Genomic DNA, 15,667 nt, shown 5'->3' on the forward strand with positions numbered 1-15,667 from the left:
TCAGATATATTCTTGGGCGGTGAATAGGGGGTGTTGAGTCCAATTCATTGAGGAAGGAGTAGGGCTTGTCTATTACATATTGGGTTTATGGAACGGTATCTGAGCTAATTATAAAACCCTTGTTGTATGCATCACCCCACCTCACCTTTCCCATTAAGCAGCCATAGTGTGTTTTCTAAACGTGTGACTCTATTCTGTTTTGTAATTCAGTTCAAGGGTAGCGGTTTTTACATTCCCTGTATAAGTCATATCTTATGATAAGTGTCTTTTTCTGTGTGACTTATTTCACTTAGAATCGTCGTACCTAAATCCAATCATCATGCTGCTACTAGCCTTATGACGTTGATTTCATGGCTGAGTGATATTCCATTGTACATAAGGTCCACAACTTCTTTATCCATTTTTCTCTTTCCTGGGATATTTAAGGTGTAATGAAGTGGAGATTCTTGTCAACAGAGCAGCCCTAAACTTTGGGGTGCCTGTGTCTTGCTGATTTTTAGTTTTCCCAATTTATACGCCCATGAGTGGATGTGCCCTATGCTCCCTAAGCTGAGTTTTTTAGATGTTTCAGGACACACCGTGCACTTCTCCAGAGTGGCTGTTGGCAATTTACATCCCGCCCATCAGCGTAGCCAGGCTCCCGTTTCTCCATGGCCTGTCCTGCATTTCTGGTTTTGACACTTTATTCAGCATGGCCCTTTTGACCGATGGGAAGCGAGACTTCTTTGTAGCGCTGATTTGCCTTTCCAGGTTGCTTGGTTGGCCAAAAAGGGCGTATGCGTTTTTTCCTGAATATATTCAGGAAAAAACGCATACGCCCTTTTTGGCCAAGGGCATCATTGTCGAGGTTTTGCCGCTTTTCCTGTGCTTTAAAGGCGATTCGAATCTCCCTCCTGAAATCTGTTTCCTGCAATTCTGCCTTGCTTTCAAATCCTCTTCGTTGCCTTAAATCAATATATTTGTGGACGAGAGTCATCATTTATAAGTCTGCAGGTTTGTGAATTGCAGTGCCCCTGAGCTCCATTTTTCAACTCGCTTTCTTGGGAGCTGGCCGCAAGAGCGCAGGATTGCTTCAGGCCCTATTCTGGTCCCAGGCGGCAGGCTGAGCCTGTGGTTAATTCTTCTTCTTGAGGGGAAAATAGAGTGACCTGTGCCTGTCCCAACACCTAGAGCTAGTCTCTCATTGGTTCCCCCTCTTCCCGTTCATCCTCAGGACAAATTGCAACCTGTACGGAACAGGAGGTTAAAGGTGCTGATTCTCCAAGGAGGGAGATTGCTAGTAAAGCGGCTGGAATGGCGAACCCGAGCACAAGGAGATGAGAAATGAGGTGCGTTTTAGAAACCTTTCCCGATCACACGGTGTACCATCTTCTGGGTTTCTCATGCATGTTTTCGATGTAGGAAGATGCCCTTGAACCTGGAGATTTGGGACCCATGGGATGGGTACCACGCAGTATTACTTTAAAGGGTCTGCGTTTGCTCACCCAACCTCACCAAACCTCTCAGCCCCAAGAGTGTCCACCCTTATGTCTCAATCAGCTGTGGGTCTAGATATGGTCAATCCAGGTGGCATTACAGCCGCTGAACGAATTTGGTAAGAATTTCTCTCTCTTTCACTGTCTTTGTTTCACGGGTTTTTAAAAGTAATTGATTTTTATAATGGGGTTTACCTGCTTTTCACTGCTGTGATTTTGCCGCTTTACACCCACTTGACTCACTTACAGAGAGATATCAATGCATAGGTTTCAAGATTCTTACTAGTCAGATATATTCTTGGGCAGTGAATTGGGGGTGTTGAGTCCAATTCATTGAGGAAGGAGTAGGGCTTGTCTATTACATATTGGGTTTATGGAACGGTATGTGAGATAATTTGAAACCCTTGTTGTATGCATCACCCCACCTCACCTTTCCCGTTAAGCAGCCATAGTGTGTTTTCTAAACGTGTGACTCTATTCTGTTTTGTATTTCAGTTCAAGGGTAGCGGTTTTTACATTCCCTCTATAAGTCATATCTTATGATAAGTGTCTTTTTCTGTGTGACTTATTTCACTTAGAATCGTCGTACCTAAATCCAATCATCATGCTGCTACTAGCCTTATGACGTTGATTTCATGGCTGAGTGATATTCCATTGTACATAAGGACCACAACTTCTTTATCCATTTTTCTCTTTCCTTGGATATTTAAGGTGTAACGAAGTGGAGATTCTTGTCAACAGAGCAGCCCTAAACTTTGGGGTGCCTGTGTCTTGCTGATTTTTAGTTTTCCCAATTTATACGCCCATGAGTGGATGTGCCCTATGCTCCCTAAGCTCAGTTTTTTAGATGTTTCAGGACACACCGTGCACTTCTCCAGAGTGGCTGTTGGCAATTTACATCCCGCCCATCAGCGTAGCCAGGCTCCCGTTTCTCCATGGCCTGTCCTGCATTTCCGGTTTTGACACTTTATTCAGCATGGCCCTTTTGACCGATGGGAAGCGAGACTTCTTTGTAGCGCTGATTTGCCTTTCCAGGTTGCTTGGTTGGCCAAAAAGGGCGTAAGCGTTTTTTCCTGAATATATTCAGGAAAAAACGCATACGCCCTTTTTGGCCAAGGGCATCATTGTCGAGGTTTTGCCGCTTTTCCTGTGCTTTAAAGGCGATTCGAATCTCCCTCCTGAAATCTGTTTCCTGCAATTCTGCCTTGCTTTCAAATCCTCTTCGTTGCCTTCCATCAATATATTTGTGGACGAGAGTCATCATTTATAAGTCTGCAGGTTTGTGAATTGCAGTGCCCCTGAGCTCCATTTTTCAACTCGCTTTCTTGGGCGCTGGCCGCAAAAGCGCAGGATTGCTTCAGGCCCTATTCTGGTCCCAGGCGGCAGGCTGAGCCTGTGGTTAATTCTTCTTCCTGATGGGAAAATAGAGTGACCTCTGCCTGTCCCAACACCTAGAGCTTGTCTCTCATTGGTTCCCCCTCTTCCCTTTCATCCTCAGGACAAATTGCAAGCTGTACGGAACAGGAGGTTAAAGGTGCTGATTCTCCAAGGAGGGAGATTGCTAGTAAAGCGGCTGGAATGGCGAACCCGAGCACAAGGAGATGAGAAATGAGGTGCGTTTTAGAAACCTTTCCCGATCACACGGTGTACCATCTTCTGGGTTTCTCATGCATGTTTTCGATGTAGGAAGATGCCCTTGAACCTGGAGATTTGGGACCCATGGGATGGGTACCACGCAGTATTACTTTAAAGGGTCTGCGTTTGCTCACCCAACCTCACCAAACCTCTCAGCCCCAAGAGTGTCCACCCTTATGTCTCAATCAGCTGTGGGTCTAGATATGGTCAATCCAGGTGGCATCACAACCCCTGAACGAATTTTGTAAGAATTTCTCTCTCTTTCACTGTCTTTGTTTCACGGGTTTTTAAAAGTAATTGATTTTTATAATGGGGTTTACCTGCTTTTCACTGCTGTGATTTTGCCGCTTTACACCCACTTGACTCACTTACAGAGAGATATCAATGCATAGGTTTCAAGATTCTTACTAGTCAGATATATTCTTGGGCGGTGAATTGGGGGTGTTGAGTCCAATTCATTGAGGAAGGAGTAGGGCTTGTCTATTACATATTGGGTTTATGGAACGGTATCTGAGATAATTTGAAACCCTTGTTGTATGCATCACCCCACCTCACCTTTCCCGTTAAGCAGCCATAGTGTGTTTTCTAAACGTGTGACTCTATTCTGTTTTGTATTTCAGTTCAAGGGTAGCGGTTTTTACATTCCCCCTATAAGTCATATCTTATGATAAGTGTCTTTTTCTGTGTGACTTATTTCACTTAGAATCGTCGTACCTAAATCCAATCATCATGCTGCTACTAGCCTTATGACGTTGATTTCATGGCTGAGTGATATTCCATTGTACATAAGGACCACAACTTCTTTATCCATTTTTCTCTTTCCTTGGATATTTAAGGTGTAACGAAGTGGAGATTCTTGTCAACAGAGCAGCCCTAAACTTTGGGGTGCCTGTGTCTTGCTGATTTTTAGTTTTCCCAATTTATACGCCCATGAGTGGTTGTGCCCTATGCTCCCTAAGCTCAGTTTTTTAGATGTTTCAGGACACACCGTGCACTTCTCCAGAGTGGCTGTTGGCAATTTACATCCCGCCCATCAGCGTAGCCAGGCTCCCGTTTCTCCATGGCCTGTCCTGCATTTCTGGTTTTGACACTTTATTCAGCATGGCCCTTTTGACCGATGGGAAGCGAGACTTCTTTGTAGCGCTGATTTGCCTTTCCAGGTTGCTTGGTTGGCCAAAAAGGGCGTAAGCGTTTTTTCCTGAATATATTCAGGAAAAAACGCTTACGCCCTTTTTGGCCAAGGGCATCATTGTCGAGGTTTTGCCGCTTTTCCTGTGCTTTAAAGGCGATTCGAATCTCCCTCCTGAAATCTGTTTCCTGCAATTCTGCCTTGCTTTCAAATCCTCTTCGTTGCCTTCCATCAATATATTTGTGGACGAGAGTCATCATTTATAAGTCTGCAGGTTTGTGAATTGCAGTGCCCCTGAGCTCCATTTTTCAACTCGCTTTCTTGGGCGCTGGCCGCAAAAGCGCAGGATTGCTTCAGGCCCTATTCTGGTCCCAGGCGGCAGGCTGAGCCTGTGGTTAATTCTTCTTCCTGATGGGAAAATAGAGTGACCTCTGCCTGTCCCAACACCTAGAGCTAGTCCCTCATTGGTTCCCCCTCTTCCCTTTCATCCTCAGGACAAATTGCAAGCTGTACGGAACAGGAGGTTAAAGGTGCTGATTCTCCAAGGAGGGAGATTGCTAGTAAAGCGGCTGGAATGGCGAACCCGAGCACAAGGAGATGAGAAATGAAGTGTGTTGTAGAAACCTTTCCCGATCACACGGTGTACCATCTTCTGGGTTTCTCATGAATGTTTTCGATGTAGAAAGATGCCCTTGAACCTGGAGATTTGGGACCCATGGGATGGGTACCACGCAGTATTACTTTATAGGGTCTGCGTTTGCTCACCCAACCTCACCAAACCTCTCAGCCCCAAGAGTGTCCACCCTTATGTCTCAATCAGCTGTGGGTCTAGATATGGTCAATCCAGGTGGCATCACAGCCCCTGAACGAATTTTGTAAGAATTTCTCTCTCTTTCACTGTCTTTGTTTCACGGGTTTTTAAAAGTAATTGATTTTTATAATGGGGTTTACCTGCTTTTCACTGCTGTGATTTTGCCGCTTTACACCCACTTGACTCACTTACAGAGAGATATCAATGCATAGGTTTCAAGATTCTTACTAGTCAGATATATTCTTGGGCGGTGAATAGGGGGTGTTGAGTCCAATTCATTGAGGAAGGAGTAGGGCTTGTCTATTACATATTGGGTTTATGGAACGGTATCTGAGCTAATTATAAAACCCTTGTTGTATGCATCACCCCACCTCACCTTTCCCATTAAGCAGCCATAGTGTGTTTTCTAAACGTGTGACTCTATTCTGTTTTGTAATTCAGTTCAAGGGTAGCGGTTTTTACATTCCCTCTATAAGTCATATCTTATGATAAGTGTCTTTTTCTGTGTGACTTATTTCACTTAGAATCGTCGTACCTAAATCCAATCATCATGCTGCTACTAGCCTTATGACGTTGATTTCATGGCTGAGTGATATTCCATTGTACATAAGGTCCACAACTTCTTTATCCATTTTTCTCTTTCCTGGGATATTTAAGGTGTAATGAAGTGGAGATTCTTGTCAACAGAGCAGCCCTAAACTTTGGGGTGCCTGTGTCTTGCTGATTTTTAGTTTTCCCAATTTATACGCCCATGAGTGGATGTGCCCTATGCTCCCTAAGCTCAGTTTTTTAGATGTTTCAGGACACACCGTGCACTTCTCCAGAGTGGCTGTTGGCAATTTACATCCCGCCCATCAGCGTAGCCAGGCTCCTGTTTCTCCATGGCCTGTCCTGCATTTCTGCTTTTGACACTTTATTCAGCATGGCCCTTTTGACCGATGGGAAGCGAGACTTCTTTGTAGCGCTGATTTGACTTTCCAGGTTGCTTGGTTGGCCAAAAAGGGCGTATGCGTTTTTTCCTGAATATATTCAGGAAAAAACGCATACGCCCTTTTTGGCCAAGGGCATCATTGTCGAGGTTTTGCCGCTTTTCCTGTGCTTTAAAGGCGATTCGAATCTCCCTCCTGAAATCTGTTTCCTGCAATTCTGCCTTGCTTTCAAATCCTCTTCGTTGCCTTCCATCAATATATTTGTGGACGAGAGTCATCATTTATAAGTCTGCAGGTTTGTGAATTGCAGTGCCCCTGAGCTCCATTTTTCAACTCGCTTTCTTGGGAGCTGGCCGCAAGAGCGCAGGATTGCTTCAGGCCCTATTCTGGTCCCAGGCGGCAGGCTGAGCCTGTGGTTAATTCTTCTTCTTGAGGGGAAAATAGAGTGACCTGTGCCTGTCCCAACACCTAGAGCTAGTCTCTCATTGGTTCCCCCTCTTCCCTTTCATCCTCAGGACAAATTGCAAGCTGTACGGAACAGGAGGTTAAAGGTGCTGATTCTCCAAGGAGGGAGATTGCTAGTAAAGCGGCTGGAATGGCGAACCCGAGCACAAGGAGATGAGAAATGAGGTGCGTTTTAGAAACCTTTCCCGATCACACGGTGTACCATCTTCTGGGTTTCTCATGCATGTTTTAGATGTAGGAAGATGCCCTTGAACCTGGAGATTTGGGACCCATGGGATGGGTACCACGCAGTATTACTTTAAAGGGTCTGCGTTTGCTCACCCAACCTCACCAAACCTCTCAGCCCCAAGAGTGTCCACCCTTATGTCTCAATCAGCTGTGGGTCTAGATATGGTCAATCCAGGTGGCATTACAGCCGCTGAAAGAATTTTGTAAGAATTTCTCTCTCTTTCACTGTCTTTGTTTCACGGGTTTTTAAAAGTAATTGATTTTTATAATGGGGTTTACCTGCTTTTCACTGCTGTGATTTTGCCGCTTTACACCCACTTGACTCACTTTCAGAGAGATATCAATGCATAGGTTTCAAAATTCTTACTAGTCAGATATATTCTTGGGCGGTGAATAGGGGGTGCTGAGTCCAATTCACTGAGCAAGGAGTAGGGCTTGTCTATTACATATTGGGTTTATGGAACGGTATCTGAGCTAATTTGAAACCCTTGTTGTATGCATCACCCCACCTCACCTTTCCCGTTAAGCAGCCATAATGTGTTTTCTAAACGTGTGACTCTATTCTGTTTTGTAATTCAGTTCAAGGGTAGCGGTTTTTACATTCCCTCTATAAGTCATATCTTATGATAAGTGTCTTTTTCTGTGTGACTTATTTCACTTAGAATCGTCGTACCTAAATCCACTCATCATGCTGCTACTAGCCTTATGACGTTGATTTCATGGCTGAGTGATATTCCATTGTACATAAGGACCACCACTTCTTTATCCATTTTTCTCTTTCCTGGGATATTTAAGGTGTAACGAAGTGGAGATTCTTGTCAACAGAGCAGCCCTAAACTTTGGGGTGCCTGTGTCTTGCTGATTTTTAGTTTTCTCAATTTATACGCCCATGAGTGGATGTGCCCTATGCTCCCTAAGCTGAGTTTTTTAGATGTTTCAGGACACACCGTGCACTTCTCCAGAGTGGCTGTTGGCAATTTACATCCCGCCCATCAGCGTAGCCAGGCTCCCGTTTTTCCATGGCCTGTCCTGCATTTCTGGTTTTGACACTTTATTCAGCATGGCCCTTTTGACCGATGGGAAGCGAGACTTCTTTGTAGCGCTGATTTGCCTTTCCAGGTTGCTTGGTTGGCCAAAAAGGGCGTATGCGTTTTTTCCTGAATATATTCAGGAAAAAACGCATACGCCCTTTTTGGCCAAGGGCATCATTGTCGAGGTTTTGCCGCTTTTCCTGTGCTTTAAAGGCGATTCGAATCTCCCTCCTGAAATCTGTTTCCTGCAATTCTGCCTTGCTTTCAAATCCTCTTCGTTGCCTTCCATCAATATATTTGTGGACTAGAGTCATCATTTATAAGTCTGCAGGTTTGTGAATTGCAGTGCCCCTGAGCTCCATTTTTCAACTCGCTTTCTTGGGCGCTGGCCGCAAAAGCGCAGGATTGCTTCAGGCCCTATTCTGGTCCCAGGCGGCAGGCTGAGCCTGTGGTTAATTCTTCTTCCTGATGGGAAAATAGAGTGACCTCTGCCTGTCCCAACACCTAGAGCTAGTCCCTCATTGGTTCCCCCTCTTCCCGTTCATCCTCAGGACAAATTGCAAGCTGTATGGAACAGGAGGTTAAAGGTGCTGATTCTCCAAGGAGGGAGATTGCTAGTAAAGCGGCTGGAATGGCGAACCCAAGCACAAGGAGATGAGAAATGAAGTGCGTTTTAGGAACCTTTCCCGATCACACGGTGTACCATCTTCTGGGTTTCTCATGAATGTTTTCGATGTAGAAAGATGCCCTTGAACCTGGAGATTTGGGACCCATGGGATGGGTACCACGCAGTATTACTTTATAGGGTCTGCGTTTGCTCACCCAACCTCACCAAACCTCTCAGCCCCAAGAGTGTCCACCCTTATGTCTCAATCAGCTGTGGGTCTAGATATGGTCAATCCAGGTGGCATCACAGCCCCTGAACGAATTTTGTAAGAATTTCTCTCTCTTTCACTGTCTTTGTTTCACGGGTTTTTAAAAGTAATTGATTTTTATAATGGGGTTTACCTGCTTTTCACTGCTGTGATTTTGCCGCTTTACACCCACTTGACTCACTTACAGAGAGATATCAATGCATAGGTTTCAAGATTCTTACTAGTCAGATATATTCTTGGGCGGTGAATAGGGGGTGTTGAGTCCAATTCATCGAGGAAGTAGTAGGGCTTGTCTATTACATATTGGGTTTATGGAACGGTATCTGAGCTAATTATAAAACCCTTGTTGTATGCATCACCCCACCTCACCTTTCCCATTAAGCAGCCATAGTGTGTTTTCTAAACGTGTGACTCTATTCTGTTTTGTAATTCAGTTCAAGGGTAGCGGTTTTTACATTCCCTCTATAAGTCATATCTTATGATAAGTGTCTTTTTCTGTGTGACTTATTTCACTTAGAATCTTCGTACCTAAATCCACTCATCATGCTGCTACTAGCCTTATGACGTTGATTTCATGGCTGAGTGATATTCCATTGTACATAAGGACCACAACTTCTTTATCCATTTTTCTCTTTCCTGGGATATTTAAGGTTTAACGAAGTGGAGATTCTTGTCAACAGAGCAGCCCTAAACTTTGGGGTGCCTGTGTCTTGCTGATTTTTAGTTTTCCCAATTTATACGCCCATGAGTGGATGTGCCCTATGCTCCCTAAGCTCAGTTTTTTAGATGTTTCAGGACACACCGTGCACTTCTCCAGAGTGGCTGTTGGCAATTTACATCCCGCCCATCAGCGTAGCCAGGCTCCCGTTTCTCCATGGCCTGTCCTGCATTTCTGGTTTTGACACTTTATTCAGCATGGCCCTTTTGACCGATGGGAAGCGAGACTTCTTTGTAGCGCTGATTTGCCTTTCCAGGTTGCTTGGTTGGCCAAAAAGGGCGTATGCAGTTTTTACTGAATATATTCAGCAAAAAACGCATACGCCCTTTTTGGCCAAGGGCATCATTGTCGAGGTTTTGCCGCTTTTCCTGTGCTTTAAAGGCGATTCAAATCTCCCTCCTGAAATCTGTTTCCTGCAATTCTGCCTTGCTTTCAAATCCTCTTCGTTGCCTTCCCTCAATATATTTGTGGACGAGAGTCATCATTTATAAGTCTGCAGGTTTGTGAATTGCAGTGCCCCTGAGCTCCATTTTTCAACTCGCTTTCTTGGGCGCTGGCCGCAAGAGCGCAGGATTGCTTCAGGCCCTATTCTGGTCCCAGGCGGCAGGCTGAGCCTGTGGTTAATTCTTCTTCCTGATGGGAAAATAGAGTGACCTCTGCCTGTCCCAACACCTAGAGCTTGTCTCTCATTGGTTCCCCCTCTTCCCTTTCATCCTCAGGACAAATTGCAAGCTGTACGGAACAGGAGGTTAAAGGTGCTGATTCTCCAAGGAGGGAGATTGCTAGTAAAGCGGCTGGAATGGCGAACCCGAGCACAAGGAGATGAGAAATGAGGTGCGTTTTAGAAACCTTTCCCGATCACACGGTGTACCATCTTCTGGGTTTCTCATGCATGTTTTCGATGTAGGAAGATGCCCTTGAACCTGGAGATTTGGGACCCATGGGATGGGTACCACGCAGTATTACTTTAAAGGGTCTGCGTTTGCTCACCCAACCTCACCAAACCTCTCAGCCCCAAGAGTGTCCACCCTTATGTCTCAATCAGCTGTGGGTCTAGATATGGTCAATCCAGGTGGCATCACAGCCCCTGAACGAATTTTGTAAGAATTTCTCTCTCTTTCACTGTCTTTGTTTCACGGGTTTTTAAAAGTAATTGATTTTTATAATGGGGTTTACCTGCTTTTCACTGCTGTGATTTTGCCGCTTTACACCCACTTGACTCACTTACAGAGAGATATCAATGCATAGGTTTCAAGATTCTTACTAGTCAGATATATTCTTGGGCGGTGAATAGGGGGTGTTGAGTCCAATTCATTGAGGAAGGAGTAGGGCTTGTCTATTACATATTGGGTTTATGGAACGGTATCTGAGCTAATTATAAAACCCTTGTTGTATGCATCACCCCACCTCACCTTTCCCATTAAGCAGCCATAGTGTGTTTTCTAAACGTGTGACTCTATTCTGTTTTGTAATTCAGTTCAAGGGTAGCGGTTTTTACATTCCCTGTATAAGTCATATCTTATGATAAGTGTCTTTTTCTGTGTGACTTATTTCACTTAGAATCGTCGTACCTAAATCCAATCATCATGCTGCTACTAGCCTTATGACGTTGATTTCATGGCTGAGTGATATTCCATTGTACATAAGGTCCACAACTTCTTTATCCATTTTTCTCTTTCCTGGGATATTTAAGGTGTAATGAAGTGGAGATTCTTGTCAACAGAGGAGCCCTAAACTTTGGGGTGCCTGTGTCTTGCTGATTTTTAGTTTTCCCAATTTATACGCCCATGAGTGGATGTGCCCTATGCTCCCTAAGCTGAGTTTTTTAGATGTTTCAGGACACACCGTGCACTTCTCCAGAGTGGCTGTTGGCAATTTACATCCCGCCCATCAGCGTAGCCAGGCTCCCGTTTCTCCATGGCCTGTCCTGCATTTCTGGTTTTGACACTTTATTCAGCATGGCCCTTTTGACCGATGGGAAGCGAGACTTCTTTGTAGCGCTGATTTGCCTTTCCAGGTTGCTTGGTTGGCCAAAAAGGGCGTATGCGTTTTTTCCTGAATATATTCAGGAAAAAACGCATACGCCCTTTTTGGCCAAGGGCATCATTGTCGAGGTTTTGCCGCTTTTCCTGTGCTTTAAAGGCGATTCGAATCTCCCTCCTGAAATCTGTTTCCTGCAATTCTGCCTTGCTTTCAAATCCTCTTCGTTGCCTTAAATCAATATATTTGTGGACGAGAGTCATCATTTATAAGTCTGCAGGTTTGTGAATTGCAGTGCCCCTGAGCTCCATTTTTCAACTCGCTTTCTTGGGAGCTGGCCGCAAGAGCGCAGGATTGCTTCAGGCCCTATTCTGGTCCCAGGCGGCAGGCTGAGCCTGTGGTTAATTCTTCTTCTTGAGGGGAAAATAGAGTGACCTGTGCCTGTCCCAACACCTAGAGCTAGTCTCTCATTGGTTCCCCCTCTTCCCGTTCATCCTCAGGACAAATTGCAACCTGTACGGAACAGGAGGTTAAAGGTGCTGATTCTCCAAGGAGGGAGATTGCTAGTAAAGCGGCTGGAATGGCGAACCCGAGCACAAGGAGATGAGAAATGAGGTGCGTTTTAGAAACCTTTCCCGATCACACGGTGTACCATCTTCTGGGTTTCTCATGCATGTTTTCGATGTAGGAAGATGCCCTTGAACCTGGAGATTTGGGACCCATGGGATGGGTACCACGCAGTATTACTTTAAAGGGTCTGCGTTTGCTCACCCAACCTCACCAAACCTCTCAGCCCCAAGAGTGTCCACCCTTATGTCTCAATCAGCTGTGGGTCTAGATATGGTCAATCCAGGTGGCATTACAGCCGCTGAACGAATTTTGTAAGAATTTCTCTCTCTTTCACTGTCTTTGTTTCACGGGTTTTTAAAAGTAATTGATTTTTATAATGGGGTTTACCTGCTTTTCACTGCTGTGATTTTGCCGCTTTACACCCACTTGACTCACTTACAGAGAGATATCAATGCATAGGTTTCAAGATTCTTACTAGTCAGATATATTCTTGGGCAGTGAATTGGGGGTGTTGAGTCCAATTCATTGAGGAAGGAGTAGGGCTTGTCTATTACATATTGGGTTTATGGAACGGTATCTGAGATAATTTGAAACCCTTGTTGTATGCATCACCCCACCTCACCTTTCCCGTTAAGCAGCCATAGTGTGTTTTCTAAACGTGTGACTCTATTCTGTTTTGTATTTCAGTTCAAGGGTAGCGGTTTTTACATTCCCTCTATAAGTCATATCTTATGATAAGTGTCTTTTTCTGTGTGACTTATTTCACTTAGAATCGTCGTACCTAAATCCAATCATCATGCTGCTACTAGCCTTATGACGTTGATTTCATGGCTGAGTGATATTCCATTGTACATAAGGACCACAACTTCTTTATCCATTTTTCTCTTTCCTTGGATATTTAAGGTGTAACGAAGTGGAGATTCTTGTCAACAGAGCAGCCCTAAACTTTGGGGTGCCTGTGTCTTGCTGATTTTTAGTTTTCCCAATTTATACGCCCATGAGTGGATGTGCCCTATGCTCCCTAAGCTCAGTTTTTTAGATGTTTCAGGACACACCGTGCACTTCTCCAGAGTGGCTGTTGGCAATTTACATCCCGCCCATCAGCGTAGCCAGGCTCCCGTTTCTCCATGGCCTGTCCTGCATTTCTGGTTTTGACACTTTATTCAGCATGGCCCTTTTGACCAATGGGAAGCGAGACTTCTTTGTAGCGCTGATTTGCCTTTCCAGGTTGCTTGGTTGGCCAAAAAGGGCGTAAGCGTTTTTTCCTGAATATATTCAGGAAAAAACGCATACGCCCTTTTTGGCCAAGGGCATCATTGTCGAGGTTTTGCCGCTTTTCCTGTGCTTTAAAGGCGATTCGAATCTCCCTCCTGAAATCTGTTTCCTGCAATTCTGCCTTGCTTTCAAATCCTCTTCGTTGCCTTCCATCAATATATTTGTGGACGAGAGTCATCATTTATAAGTCTGCAGGTTTGTGAATTGCAGTGCCCCTGAGCTCCATTTTTCAACTCGCTTTCTTGGGCGCTGGCCGCAAAAGCGCAGGATTGCTTCAGGCCCTATTCTGGTCCCAGGCGGCAGGCTGAGCCTGTGGTTAATTCTTCTTCCTGATGGGAAAATAGAGTGACCTCTGCCTGTCCCAACACCTAGAGCTTGTCTCTCATTGGTTCCCCCTCTTCCCTTTCATCCTCAGGACAAATTGCAAGCTGTACGGAACAGGAGGTTAAAGGTGCTGATTCTCCAAGGAGGGAGATTGCTAGTAAAGCGGCTGGAATGGCGAACCCGAGCACAAGGAGATGAGAAATGAGGTGCGTTTTAGAAACCTTTCCCGATCACACGGTGTACCATCTTCTGGGTTTCTCATGCATGTTTTCGATGTAGGAAGATGCCCTTGAACCTGGAGATTTGGGACCCATGGGATGGGTACCACGCAGTATTACTTTAAAGGGTCTGCGTTTGCTCACCCAACCTCACCAAACCTCTCAGCCCCAAGAGTGTCCACCCTTATGTCTCAATCAGCTGTGGGTCTAGATATGGTCAATCCAGGTGGCATCACAACCCCTGAACGAATTTTGTAAGAATTTCTCTCTCTTTCACTGTCTTTGTTTCACGGGTTTTTAAAAGTAATTGATTTTTATAATGGGGTTTACCTGCTTTTCACTGCTGTGATTTTGCCGCTTTACACCCACTTGACTCACTTACAGAGAGATATCAATGCATAGGTTTCAAGATTCTTACTAGTCAGATATATTCTTGGGCGGTGAATAGGGGGTGTTGAGTCCAATTCATTGAGGAAGGAGTAGGGCTTGTCTATTACATATTGGGTTTATGGAACGGTATCTGAGCTAATTATAAAACCCTTGTTGTATGCATCACCCCACCTCACCTTTCCCATTAAGCAGCCATAGTGTGTTTTCTAAACGTGTGACTCTATTCTGTTTTGTAATTCAGTTCAAGGGTAGCGGTTTTTACATTCCCTCTATAAGTCATATCTTATGATAAGTGTCTTTTTCTGTGTGACTTATTTCACTTAGAATCGTCGTACCTAAATCCAATCATCATGCTGCTACTAGCCTTATGACGTTGATTTCATGGCTGAGTGATATTCCATTGTACATAAGGTCCACAACTTCTTTATCCATTTTTCTCTTTCCTGGGATATTTAAGGTGTAATGAAGTGGAGATTCTTGTCAACAGAGCAGCCCTAAACTTTGGGGTGCCTGTGTCTTGCTGATTTTTAGTTTTCCCAATTTATACGCCCATGAGTGGATGTGCCCTATGCTCCCTAAGCTCAGTTTTTTAGATGTTTCAGGACACACCGTGCACTTCTCCAGAGTGGCTGTTGGCAATTTACATCCCGCCCATCAGCGTAGCCAGGCTCCCGTTTCTCCATGGCCTGTCCTGCATTTCTGGTTTTGACACTTTATTCAGCATGGCCCTTTTGACCGATGGGAAGCGAGACTTCTTTGTAGCGCTGATTTGCCTTTCCAGGTTGCTTGGTTGGCCAAAAAGGGCGTATGCAGTTTTTACTGAATATATTCAGCAAAAAACGCATACGCCCTTTTTGGCCAAGGGCATCATTGTCGAGGTTTTGCCGCTTTTCCTGTGCTTTAAAGGCGATTCAAATCTCCCTCCTGAAATCTGTTTCCTGCAATTCTGCCTTGCTTTCAAATCCTCTTCGTTGCCTTCCCTCAATATATTTGTGGACGAGAGTCATCATTTATAAGTCTGCAGGTTTGTGAATTGCAGTGCCCCTGAGCTCCATTTTTCAACTCGCTTTCTTGGGCGCTGGCCGCAAAAGCGCAGGATTGCTTCAGGCCCTATTCTGGTCCCAGGCGGCAGGCTGAGCCTGTGGTTAATTCTTCTTCCTGATGGGAAAATAGAGTGACCTCTGCCTGTCCCAACACCTAGAGCTTGTCTCTCATTGGTTCCCCCTCTTCCCTTTCATCCTCAGGACAAATTGCAAGCTGTACGGAACAGGAGGTTAAAGGTGCTGATTCTCCAAGGAGGGAGATTGCTAGTAAAGCGGCTGGAATGGCGAACCCGAGCACAAGGAGATGAGAAATGAGGTGCGTTTTAGAAACCTTTCCCGATCACACGGTGTACCATCTTCTGGGTTTCTCATGCATGTTTTCGATGTAGGAAGATGCCCTTGAACCTGGAGATTTGGGACCCATGGGATGGGTACCACGCAGTATTACTTTAAAGGGTCTGCGTTTGCTCACCCAACCTCACCAAACCTCTCAGCCCCAAGAGTGTCCACCCTTATGTCTCAATCAGCTGTGGGTCTAGATATGGTCAATCCAGGTGGCATCACAGCCCCT

Source organism: Balaenoptera physalus (assembly GCF_965194825.1).
Source record: "Balaenoptera physalus genome assembly, contig: HAP1_SCAFFOLD_370, whole genome shotgun sequence".
NCBI lineage: Eukaryota > Metazoa > Chordata > Mammalia > Artiodactyla > Balaenopteridae > Balaenoptera > Balaenoptera physalus.